The sequence below is a fragment of the Mobula birostris genome, chromosome 10 (genome assembly GCF_030028105.1).
Source record: "Mobula birostris isolate sMobBir1 chromosome 10, sMobBir1.hap1, whole genome shotgun sequence".
Classification (NCBI taxonomy): Eukaryota; Metazoa; Chordata; class Chondrichthyes; order Myliobatiformes; family Myliobatidae; genus Mobula; species Mobula birostris.
Genome location: NC_092379.1, coordinates 128938066 through 128950383, shown reverse-complemented (window position 1 = coordinate 128950383; position 12318 = coordinate 128938066).

Genomic DNA, 12318 nt, shown 5'->3' with positions numbered 1-12318 from the left:
AAGAAAGGAGAAAGGCAGCAGAAGGGAAATAATAGACCAGCGGTTGGGAAGATGTTGGAGTCAATTGTTATGGATGAGGTTATGGAGTACTTGGTGACACAGGACAAGATAGTACAAAGTCAGCATGGTTTCCTCAAGGGAAAACTTGTCTGATGAACCTGTTGCAATTTTCTGAAGAGATTACAGGTAGGATACGTAAAGGGGATACAGTGGATGTTGTATATTTGTATTTTCAGAATCCGTTGACAAAGTGCCACACATGAGGCTGCTTACCAAGTTAAGAACTCATGGTATTACAGGAAAGTTACTGGCATGGTTAGAGCATTGGCTGCTTGGTAGGAGGCAGCAAGTGGGAATAAAAGGATCCTTTTCTGGTTGGCTGCCAATGACTAGTGGTGTTCTGCAAGGGTTGGTGTTGGGACCACTGCTTTTTATGTTGTATATCACTGATTTAGATGATGGAATAGATGGCTTTGTTGTCAAGTTTGCAGATTATACAAAGATTGGTGGAGGGGCAAGTAGTGTTGAGGAAACAGGTAGGATGCAGGAGGACTTAGAAAGATTAGGAGAATGGGCAAGAAAGTGGCAAATGAAATGCAATGTTGGAAAATGCATGGTCATGCACTTTGATGGTAGAAATAAATGTGCGGACTATTTTCCAAACAGGGAGATGAATCCAAAAATCTGAGATGTGAAGGAACTTGGGAGTCCTTGTGCAGAACCCCCTAAAGGTTAACTTACAGGTAGAGTCAGTGATGAGGGAGACAAATGCAACGTTAGCATTCATTTCAAGAGGTCTAGTATACAAGAGCTGAGGCTTTATAAGGCACTGGTGAGCCCCCACCTTGAGTATTGTGAACAGTTTTGGGCTCCTCATCTGAGAAAAGATATGCGGCCATTGGAGAGGGTTCAGAGGAGGTTCACAGGTATGATTCTGGGAATGAAGGAGTTATCATACAAGGAACATTTGATGGTTCTGGGTCTGTAACTGCTGGAATTTAGAAGGATAAGAGGGCATCTCATTGAAACCTTTTGAATGTTGAAAGGCCTAGACAGAGTAGATGTGGAAAGGATGTTTTCCATGGTGGGGGAGTCTAGGACAAGGGAGCACAGCCTCAGGATAGAGGGGCATCCATTTACAACAGAGATGCAGAGAAATTTATTTAGCTAGAGGGTTGTAAATTTATGGAATTTGTTACCACAGGCAGCTGTGGAACCCAGGTTGTTGGGTGTATTTTTAGGCAAAAATTGATAGGTTCTTAATTGGACACAGCACCACAGGTTATGGGGAGAAGGCCGGGACATGGGGTTAAGGACAGTAAAAAAGGTACAGCCATGATTGAATGGTGGAGCAGACTTGATGGGCCAAATGGCCCATTTATGCTCCCATGTCTTATGGTCTTATGGAAAGTCAAGTTAGTTTGCCATGATTGATCGAATGTTGGAAATCTGTTAATAAATTCCTAAATAAGTACAATTCCAAATTACTCCTTGGAATAACAAACTGTTACTTACGTTGTAATTTAGCTTGTAGTTGATTCTGCTTGATTTAATATCCTCTAAAAATAGTTACATATTACTAGAACAGGGTTGATTTTTTGGAAGACTGATTTCATTGGGTGGGTGGCTACTCATGTGAGCTCATCATCCACCATTTGGAATTATTCAGAGTCCTCATACGGTATTAGATTCATTAAAACTTATTTTCATTATAGTCATAGCCCATACACTTAAAGTAAGGTGGGACAGAAGTGCAATGGTCCCTGCACTGAGCCCAGCATAATGGAGCAGGTGGGTTTGAGGGAAGAGACATAACAACTTAACCAGAGGGCAGTTCTTGGTAAAGCCAGGAGGAGAAGATGGGCAGAACTCCAATGGAGGGGACAGTAAGAGAGACATATTAATTTTTAACCCTTGCTTCCATCAAGTAGAAGCTTCAAAAATGTATTTTTGTTTGCTCTATGACTCTCAATGTTGCCGACCAACCCACCCTCAACCACACTTAAGTAAATGAGCCCTCCAGGCTGTGCTCCTCTCTCCTTACAAACAGAAGCTGAACCTTGTGGATCCAGTACAGAAAGTCGTACTGTGCTGGTTGACCAGTCTGAGAAAATAGATGTGCTTCTATGCGACTAGTTTGAATCACTGGTATGATTCATGTTCAACTTCTCGGCAGCTAGCCGGGATGATTATGTCATCACTGTCACAGACCTTATTAGCAAGTGTACAGAAGACTGTGCACTAAAGAGGGCAAGTCAGAAACCATGGATGAACATGGAGATCCATTCCTTATTGATGTGTAGGACAATGGCATTCAATCCAAAATCCTGTCCCAGACAGACCAGTCATCAGCTGTGACATGGCTTATCTGCTATAATGGGTTACAGAACAAAGTCAGACAAACGTGCATCTCATTGCTATGAGCTTAGTGCATTCTATGCATGTTTTGAACAGAAGGGTATTGGAATATTACCACCCACCCCAATGTACCTAAAACCACAGTCACCATTGTGGATGGAAGGTCAGTCTTCTGGAAAGTGTACCTAAGGAAAGTATTTGGCCTGGATTGTGTCCCTGGCCATGTCCTTAGATCCTGTATAGATCAGCTGGCTTGGTATTTGCAGACATTTTTAACCAATCACTACTTCAGTATGAGGTTTATGAAGACCATTATCATAACTGTAACTGAGAAATGAAAAGGTAGTGTGCTTTAATCGATCCTGTCTGGTGGCTCTGACGTTCATCATCATGAAGAGCTTCATAGGTCATGGCACATGTTAACTCCAGCCTCCCAGCCAACCTTGACCCACTGCAACTGCTGAAACAGATCTGCAGTTGACACAATCTCCCTAGCTCTACATTCATCTCTGGAGTGTCTGTACAGCAAAGATAGCTCAGTGGAACTATTGTTTATTGACTGTGGCTCAACCCTCAATACTATAATTCCAAGCAAACTCATCTCCAAATTCCTAGACCTGGTGTTCAACACCTTCCTTTGCAGCTAGATCTTCGACTACCTGAGATCACAATCAGAAAAAAGAATAGCAATCTCTCCACCACAATTATTCTCAACATTAGTACCTCACATGTCTAAATTCCCATCCCCAACTCTGCTCCATACTCATGACTGTCAGCTCCATTGCAGATGACACCACTGTAGTGAGTCACATCCCAATAACGATGAGTTAAAGTACAGGAAGGAGATGGACAGCCTAATAGCATGGTGTCATGACAAGCACATTTTCCTCCATGTCAACAAAGCAAAATAGCTGCTCATTGACTTCTTGAAAGGGTCAGTGCATATGTTCCTCTTTATATCACTGGTGCTGAGGTTGAGAGGGTTGAGAACTTAAAGTTCCCAGGAGTGAACCAATAGCCTGTCCTGGGCTAACCATGTTGATACCATGGCCAAGAAAGTCCACTAGTGCCTCTGCCTCCTTAGGAGGCTAAAAAATTGGGATGACACCTTTGACCTTTACCAGTACACCACAGAAAGCGTCCTATCTGGCTGCATCACAGCTTGGTATGGCAACTGCTGTACCTATGACCATAATAAACTGCAGGGAATTGTGGACATAGTGCAGCGCATCATGGAAACCAAACTCCCCTCCATGGACTTTATCTGCACTTATCACTGCCTCATTAAAGCAGCCAACAAAATCAAACACCCCATCCACCCTGGGCATTCTTTCTTCTCCCCCCCCCCCCCCACCCATCACACTGAAGATAGACAACCCTGAAGCATGTACCATCAGGTTCAAGGACAACTTTTATCCCACTGTTATAAGACTATTGAACAATTGTCCCTAGTACAATAAGATAGGCTGTTGACCTCATTTGGCCTGCACCTCATTGTCAAACTGCACTGCATACACTCTAAATTGTCACACTTTATTCAGCATTTTGGTATTTTACCATGTACTACTTCAATGTACTGGAGTAATGAATTGATCTGTATGAACAGTATGCAGCATGAGTTTTTCATAGTACTTTAGGAAAAGATTCTGACTATCTGCTCTATCTTTGTTGTTCATGCTTTTATATATTTTTATCAGGTCACTCCTCACTTTCCTTCACTCTGGATAAAAATAATCCCATATTATTTGATCTCTCTCCATAACTAAAAAACCCAGTCTGGACATAAATAGTGAATCTCATCTGCACTTTCTCCAGAGCAATCATATCCTTGAAAGTCATTTCCCATGGAAAGTCATTATGTTGCGGTGAGGAGAACATTCCTCAAATGTCATGCACGGTCAAGGGCACAGTTTAATCACTCATGGATTGAGACAAGCTAAGTCTTGTACTTGTCTTGCTGATGGAACAGGATGTTGGTTGTGACAGCCAAACTTTCTGTCAGGAGGAGGACTCCATTAGAGTTAGCTGTTCCCGATTCCTTCCGTTAAAGATAAAGATTTGAAGATTAGCTCAGTTCATCATGTAAATGTTGAAATTTTGAAGCATACAGTGAAAAGCGTTGTTTGCGTCGAGGACGTGCTGGGTGCAGCCCACAAATATCAACATGCTTCTGGAGCCTACAACTTACTAACCCTAGCTCGTATGCCTTTGGAACGTGGGAGGAAACTGAAGCACCTGGAGAAAACCCACGTGGTCATGGGGAGAACGTACAAACTCCTTACAAACAGCAGCGGGAGTTGAACCCCCTATCTTATAGCTGGCATTGCAAAACATTATGCTAACCGCTGCACCATCGTGCCACTGACTAATCTTTGCCAATGATACCCTTCCAGGAGCATGTGCCCTTTCCAACATGACATTGTAGGAGAATCAGTTGGTCCCATTCTGGGACAGAAGCCAGAATTTTTTTAAAGTCTGTATCTAAGTCTGTTGTTTCCAGGAATGGGACACTCAGGCTGATAATCTCTGTGTGTTGGTTTCACCTTAGTAAGTGAGAAATCTACTTATCCCAAATCACTGAAATGCCAGACTAGCTTATTCTTTATGGCAAAGCCTGATGCATAAAATATTATTCCTCTTTTTGTTTATTCATCTTGCCTTTAGACTGCCCATCTCCTGCCTACCAAGTCTCACTTAATGTGTCAGTGTCCGAGCATCTGTGTTTCCAGCACAGATTTAAAATTTTGAACAAACATGACAGGTTTACTGAGACAAAAACGTTTACTGTTTAAGATTTAGAATTGACAAATCATTAAATAGTTCCCTAGTACAACAGAATGGATTCTCCATCTCAAAGCCTACCTCTTTATCACCTTGCATTTTATCGTCCACCTGCACTGCACTTTCTCTAACCGTGACAAATCACTGGCTACAAAAAGGAGTTGGATCGACATATGGGAGAGAATTATGTACATTGAAAGAGATGGTCAATTCACTAACTTTTCCATGGCATCAAAGGTAGTTATTTGGCCCATACACAATAGTAAAATGGCCACATTCTGTGCAAGAGGTCAGAAGATCATAAAACATAGGGAGTAAATTTATTCCATTTGGCCCATCATGCCTACCATTACGTCATGGCTGATTTATTAGTCCTCTCAACACCATTCTCCTGTCTTCTCTCCATATCTCTTTAGTAATCAAGAACGCATCAATCTTCGCTTTAAATAAACTCAATGACTTGGCCTCCACAGCTGTCTGCAGCAATAAATTCCACAGATTAACCACCCTTTGGCTAAAAAATTCCTCCTCAAACCTGTTCTAAATGGATATCCCTCTATTCTGACATTGTACCCTCAGGTCCTAGACTCACTTGCTATTGGAAATATCCTCTCCACATCCACTCTATTGATGCCTTTCAATATTCAGCAGGTTTCAATGAGATCCCCCTTCATTCTTCTAAGTTCGAGGGAGTACAGGCTCAAAGCCATCAATTGTTCCTCAAATGTTAACCTTTTCATTCCCAGAATCATTCCTATGAACCTCCCCTGGGTCCTCTCCAATGCCAGCACATCTTTTATTAGATAAGGGATCACTATACTCCAGTTGTGGTCTGACTTATGCCTTACAAAACTTCAGCATTACATCCTTACTCTTATATTCTAATCCTCTCAAAATGAATGCCAAAATTACATCTACCTTTCTTACCACCGAATCAACCTGCAAGTTAAGCTTTAGAGAATCCTGATCAAGGATTCCCAAGTCCCTTTGCACCTCTGGTTTTTGAATTTTCTCCCCATTTAAAAAAATTAATTCACGTATGTATTCCTTCTACCGAAGTGCATGATCTTGCCCTTCCCTGCACCATATTTCATCTACCACTTCTTTGCGCATCCTTCTGCAGACTGTCTGCTTCCTCAACACTACCGGCTCTTCCATCTATCTTGTTTCGTATGCAAACTTGTCCACAAAGCCACCAATCCAGCATCCAAATTGTTGACATACTGCATAATGTGAAAGGAAGCTATCCAAATACCGACCCTGTGGAACACCACTGTAGCCTGATAAGCCCCCTTTATTCCCATTCTGTACCTCCTGGCAGTCAGACAATCTTCTGTCCATGCTAGCATTTTTCCTGTAATGCTGTGGACTCTTGTCTTGTTAAGCAGCCTCTTGTGTGGTACTTTGCCAAAGGGGCTTTTGAAAATCCAAATAACCAACATCCACTGACTCTCCTTTGTCTATCCTGACTGTTACTTCTTCAAAGAATTCTAACAGATTTTTCGGACAAAATTTCCCCTAAGGAAACCATTCTGAATTTGGCCTACTTTATCATGTGCTTCCAAGTGCCCCCAAGCCTCATCCTTAACAATGGGCTCTAACATCTTCCCAACTACAAAAGTCAGGTTAACTGGCCTATAATTTTCTTTCTTCTGCCTCACTCCCTTCTAAAGAATGGAGTAACATTTGCATTTTCTGGAACCAATCCAGAATCTAGTGATTCTTGAAAGATCATTATGAATGCCTCCACAATCTCTTCAGCCTCTTCTTTCAAAACCCTGGAGTGTAGTCCATGTGGCTTAGGTGACTAATATACCTTAAGACCTTTTAGTTTCTCAAGCATCTACTCCTTAGTTACTGCAACTACACTCTCTGAAACTCTCTAATTTTTGGCATACTGCAAGTGTCTTCCATGGTGAAGATTGATCCAAAGTATTAAGTTTATCTGCCATCTCTTTGTACTCCATTACTACCTCTCCAGCATGATTTTCCAGTTGTCCAATATCCACTCTCACCTCTCTTTTACTCCTTATATATCCAAAGGAAACTTTGGTATCCTCTTTTAAATCATTAGCTAGTTTACTTTCATATTTAATCTTTTCTCCTGCTATGGCTTTCTTAGTTGCCTTCTGATGGTTTTTAAAAGCTTCCCAATTCTCTCACTCCCCAGTAATTTTTGCTATATTTTGTGCCCTCCTTTTGCTTTTGTGCTAACTTCGACTTCCCTTGTCAGCCATGATTGTCTCATCCTCCCTTTAGAATACCTCTTCATCTTTGAAATGTATTTATTCCCTTCCAATCAACTTTGGACAGCTCCTCTTTCATGTCTCTGTAACTTCTTTTTCTCAACTGTGATACTGATACATCTGACTTCATCCTCTCAAACTGCAGGGTGATTTTTATCATTTTATGATCACTGTCAACTAAGGGTTCCTTTACCTTAAGCTCCATAATCAAATCCGGTTCACTACACAACTTCCAATCCAGAATTGCTGATCCCCTAGTAGGCTTAAGCATAAGCTGTTCTAAAAAGCTATATTGTAGGCATTCTACAAATGCCCTTCCTTGGTATCTAGCACCAATCTGATTTTCCTAGTCTACCTGCATATTGAAAATCCCCATGACTATCATAGCATTGCTCTTATGAAATGTCTTTTCTATCTCCCGTCTGAATTATATCCCATGTCCCAGCTACCGTTCAGAGGCCTGTATATAACTCCCATCAGGGTCTTTTTACCCTTGCAGTTTCTTAACTCTACCCACAAAGATTCTACATCTTCCAATCCTATATGATGGCAGGAAAATAATCAGTCTATCATTGTTTGGGTTGTGTATGAAGATCCTGGTATTTAAACTTAAATCACCTAAGTTAATTAATGCATACTTAATTGAATAAAATAGCCATTAAAGCTTTAAAATTATTATAATATTGGCCGTATCAAATAAATGTTGCATTGGAACACACATGTTAGAACAATTTTACATGGACTTGGAAATCCAAGACTTAGACACAGCTGAACAGTTGACACCATTAGCCCAAGAAATTCCTTGAAAACTTCCAAAGGTAACCTCTAGAGGGAGATGTGTAGAGGTTTTCTCAGTATGTTAATTACGTACATCCATGCTGTGCAATAAGAAAGGAACTTTACATGCTCCTGTTTAAATGTGGTTTTTGAACTGTTCTTTTCAATGGAATGCTAGGAAGACAACAACAACACTTTCCTCATTTGTTTTTTTTTCTCTCAAATTCTTTTCATTGTATGTCTTACTGATATTTTCGTTACACTCAAGCAGAATTATGAGCACTCAAAAACCTAAGGGCAGCAGGATATTGGCATCAAGCCAAAGGAGAAGAAAGCACAATGTCACCCATTCAAGGCGCCAAGGTCTCCTGCAGGGTTGGAGCACTGAGGTCAAGACAAACTGCCTTCTTGGTGTGAATGCCACTGCTCGTTAAGAATAATTACTTGTGCCACCTGTGACCAGCACCGACTGCTATCTCCCATTTTTGCCCACACTGCAAAACACTGCCTCAAGTAAGTCTATGCCTAGAACAAAATTTTATTCTTCACAATTCTCTGTCTTCCTTTTTGACAACCATATGGTATGGCTAGTATTCCACATTCAGAGTTCATTCCATTGATTTCTCTTACACCTTCCCTTCTCCTAACCTGCCATCCTCTCCCTCTGATGCCCCCCTCCTTTCTCCTATGGTCCACTGTCCTTCCCTATCAGATTTCTTCTTCTTCAGCTCTTTACGTCTTCCACCTAAAACCTTGCAACTTCTTGCTTCATCCCTCCCCCTTCCTCACTTCATCTGTTCCTGATGAAAGGTCTTGGCCCAAAATGTCAACTGTTTATTCCCCTCCATGGATGTTGCCTGACATGCTAAGTTTCATGAGCATTTTGTGTGTGTTGCTCTGGATTTCCAGCATCTGGAGAATCTCTTATGTTTTCCATAGATATCCATTGGCAACCAATTGGGGATGAGTTTCTAAATATTAGTGTTAACATGATTAGGTCCTGAATATTATCCTGGTTGTGTAAAATATTATTCATTGGCCTACCATATTGATTCCCATAGGCAAAGCTGGTGCAAAGCAGTAAAGTCACAGAATGCAGAAATAGGCTCTTGAACCCAAGTACTCATCATACCAGTCCTATTTACTAGCACTTAACCTATAGCCTAAATATGCCTTGGTATTTAAAGTGTTCATCTGGATTTTTCTTCTGCCTCCTCCACTCATTTTCTTCCAGATTCCAGCACCTTCAGAGAAAAATGTTTTTCTCCACAGATGTCCTCTAAACCCCATCATCCGTTACCCTAAACCAATATCCTCTATTTCTAGATACCCCTGGCATGGGGGAAAGTTTCCTACTACTCACTCTATCTATTCCTTCATAATTTTGTATATCTCTGTCGGATCCCTCCTCAGCCTCTTCTGCTCCAAGAGAAGAAACACAACCAATTAAGTGACTTAGAACTAGAGCAGAACCAGGCAAAATTTATAAAATATATAATTTTAAAGAACTATATAGTAGGATAATATTCAATGTTAATAGTTCAATTTGCTCTTCCTCCATGATCGTAGAGTGGCACGGTGGTGTGGTGGTTAGCTCAATGCTTTACAGTACCAGCGACCCAGGTTTAGTTTCCATCGCTGCCTGTAAGGAGTTTGTACATTCTGTCCGTAACCACATGGGTTTTGTCCCGGTGAACCATTTTCCTCCTACATTACAAAGATGTCTTAATACTTAATTAGGTTAATTGGTCATTGTAAATTGTCCCGTGATTAGGTCAGGATTAAATCGGGGGGATTAATGGGCAGCATAGCTTGAAGGGCCGGAAGGGCCTACTCCGGTATAGAAACATAGAAAATAGGTGCAGGAGTAGGCTATTTGGCCCTTCGAGCCTGCACCGCTATTCAGTACGATCATGGCTGATCATCCAACTCAGAACCCTGTACCTGCCTTCTCTCCATACCCCCTGATCCCTTTAGCCACAAGGGCCATATCTAACTCCCTCTTATATATAGCCAATGAACTGGCCTCAACTGTTTCCTGTGGCAGAGAATTCCACAGATTCACCACTCTCTGTATGAAGAAGTTTTTCCTCATCTTGGTCCTAAAAGGCTTCCCCTTTATCCTTAAACTGTGACCTCTCGTTCTGGACATCCCCAACATCAGGAGCAATCTTCCTGCATCTAGCCTGTCCAATCCCTTTAGAATTTTAAATGCTTCAGTCAGATCCCCCATCAATCTTCTAAATTCCAGAGAGTATAAGCCTAGTCAATCCAGTCTTTCATCATATGAAAGTCCTGCCATCCCAGGAATCAATCTGGTGAACCTTCTTTGTACTCCCTCTATGGCAAGAATGTCTTTCCTCAGATTAGGGGACCAAAACTGCACACAATACTCCAGGTGTGGTCTCACCAAGGCCTTGTACAACTGCAGTAGTACCTCCCTGCTCCTGTACTCAAATCCTCTTGCTATGAATCCCAGCATACCATTCGCCTTTTTCACTGCCTGCTGTACCTGCATGCCCACTTTCAATGACTGGTGTACAATGACACCCAGGTCTCGTTGCACCTCCCCTTTTCCTAATCGGCCACCATTCAGATAATAATCTGTTTTCTTGTTCTTGCCAACAAAGTGGATAACCTCACACTTATCCACATTAAGTTGCATCGGCCATAAAATTGCCCACTCACCTAACCTATCCAAGTCACCCTGCATCCTCTTAGCATCCTCCTCACAGCTAACACTGCTGCCCAGCTTCATGTCATCCGCAAACTTGGAGATGCTGCATTTAATTCCCTCGTCTAAGTCATTAATATATATTGTAAACAACTGGGGTCCCCGCACTGAGCCTGGCGGTACCCCACTAGTCACTGCCTGCCATTCCGAAAAGGTCCAGTTTATTCCCACTCTTTGCTTCCTGTCTGCCAACCAATTCTCTATCCACAATAATACCATACCCCCAAGACCGTGTGCTTTAAGTTTGCACACTAATCTCCTGTGTGGGACCTTGTCAAAAGCCTTTTGAAAATCCAAATATGTTATCACATCTTTGATAACTGACTCTAGCATTTTCCCCACCACCGATGTCAGGCTTACCGGTCTATAATTCCCTGGTTTCTCTCTCCCTCCTTTTTTAAAAAGTGGGGTTACATTAGCCACCCTCCAATCCTCAGGAACTAATCCAGAATCTAAAGAGTTTTGAAAAATTATCACTAATGCATCCACTATTTCTTGGGCTACTTCCTTAAGCACACTGGGATGCAGACCATCTGGCCCTGGGGATTTATCTGCCTTCAATCCTTTCAATTTACCTAACACCACTTCCCTACTAACAGGTATTTCCCTCAGTTCCTCCATCTCACTAGACCCTCAGTCCCCTCCTATTTCCGGAAGATTATTTATGTCCTCCTTAGTGAAGACAGAACCAAAGTAGTTATTCAATTGGTCTGCCATGTCTTTGTTCCCAATGATCAATTCACCTGTTTCTGACTGTAAGGGACCTACATTTGTCTTAACCAGTCTTTTTTCTTTTCACATATCTATAAAAGCTATTACAGTCAGTTTTTATGTTCCCTGCCAGCTTTCTCTCATGATCTTTTTTCCCTTTCCTAATTAAGCCCTTTGTCCTCCTCTGCTGGACTCTGAATTTCTCCCAGTCCTCAGGTGAGCTGCTTTTTCTGGCTAATTTGTATGTTTCTTCTTTGGAATTGTTACTATCCCTAATTTCCCTTGTCAGCCACGGGTGCACTACCTTCCCTGGTTTATTCTTTTGCCAAACTGGGATGAACAATTGTTGTAGTTCATCCATGCGATCTTTAAATGCTTGCCATTGCATATCCACCGTCAACCCGTTAAGTATCATTTGCCAGTCTTATCTTAGCTAATTCACGTCTCATACCTTTAAAGTTACCCTTCTTTAAATTCAGAACCTTTGTTACTGAATTAACTATATCACTCTCCATCTTAATGAAGAATTCCACCATATTATGGTCACTCTTACCCAAGGGGCCTTGCAGGACAAGATTGCTAACTAACCCTTCCTCATTGCTCAATACCCAGTCTAGAATGGCCTGCTCTCTAGTTGGTTCCTCGACATGTTGGTTCAGAAAACTATCCTGCATACATTCCAAGAAATCCTCTTCCTCAGCACCTGTACCA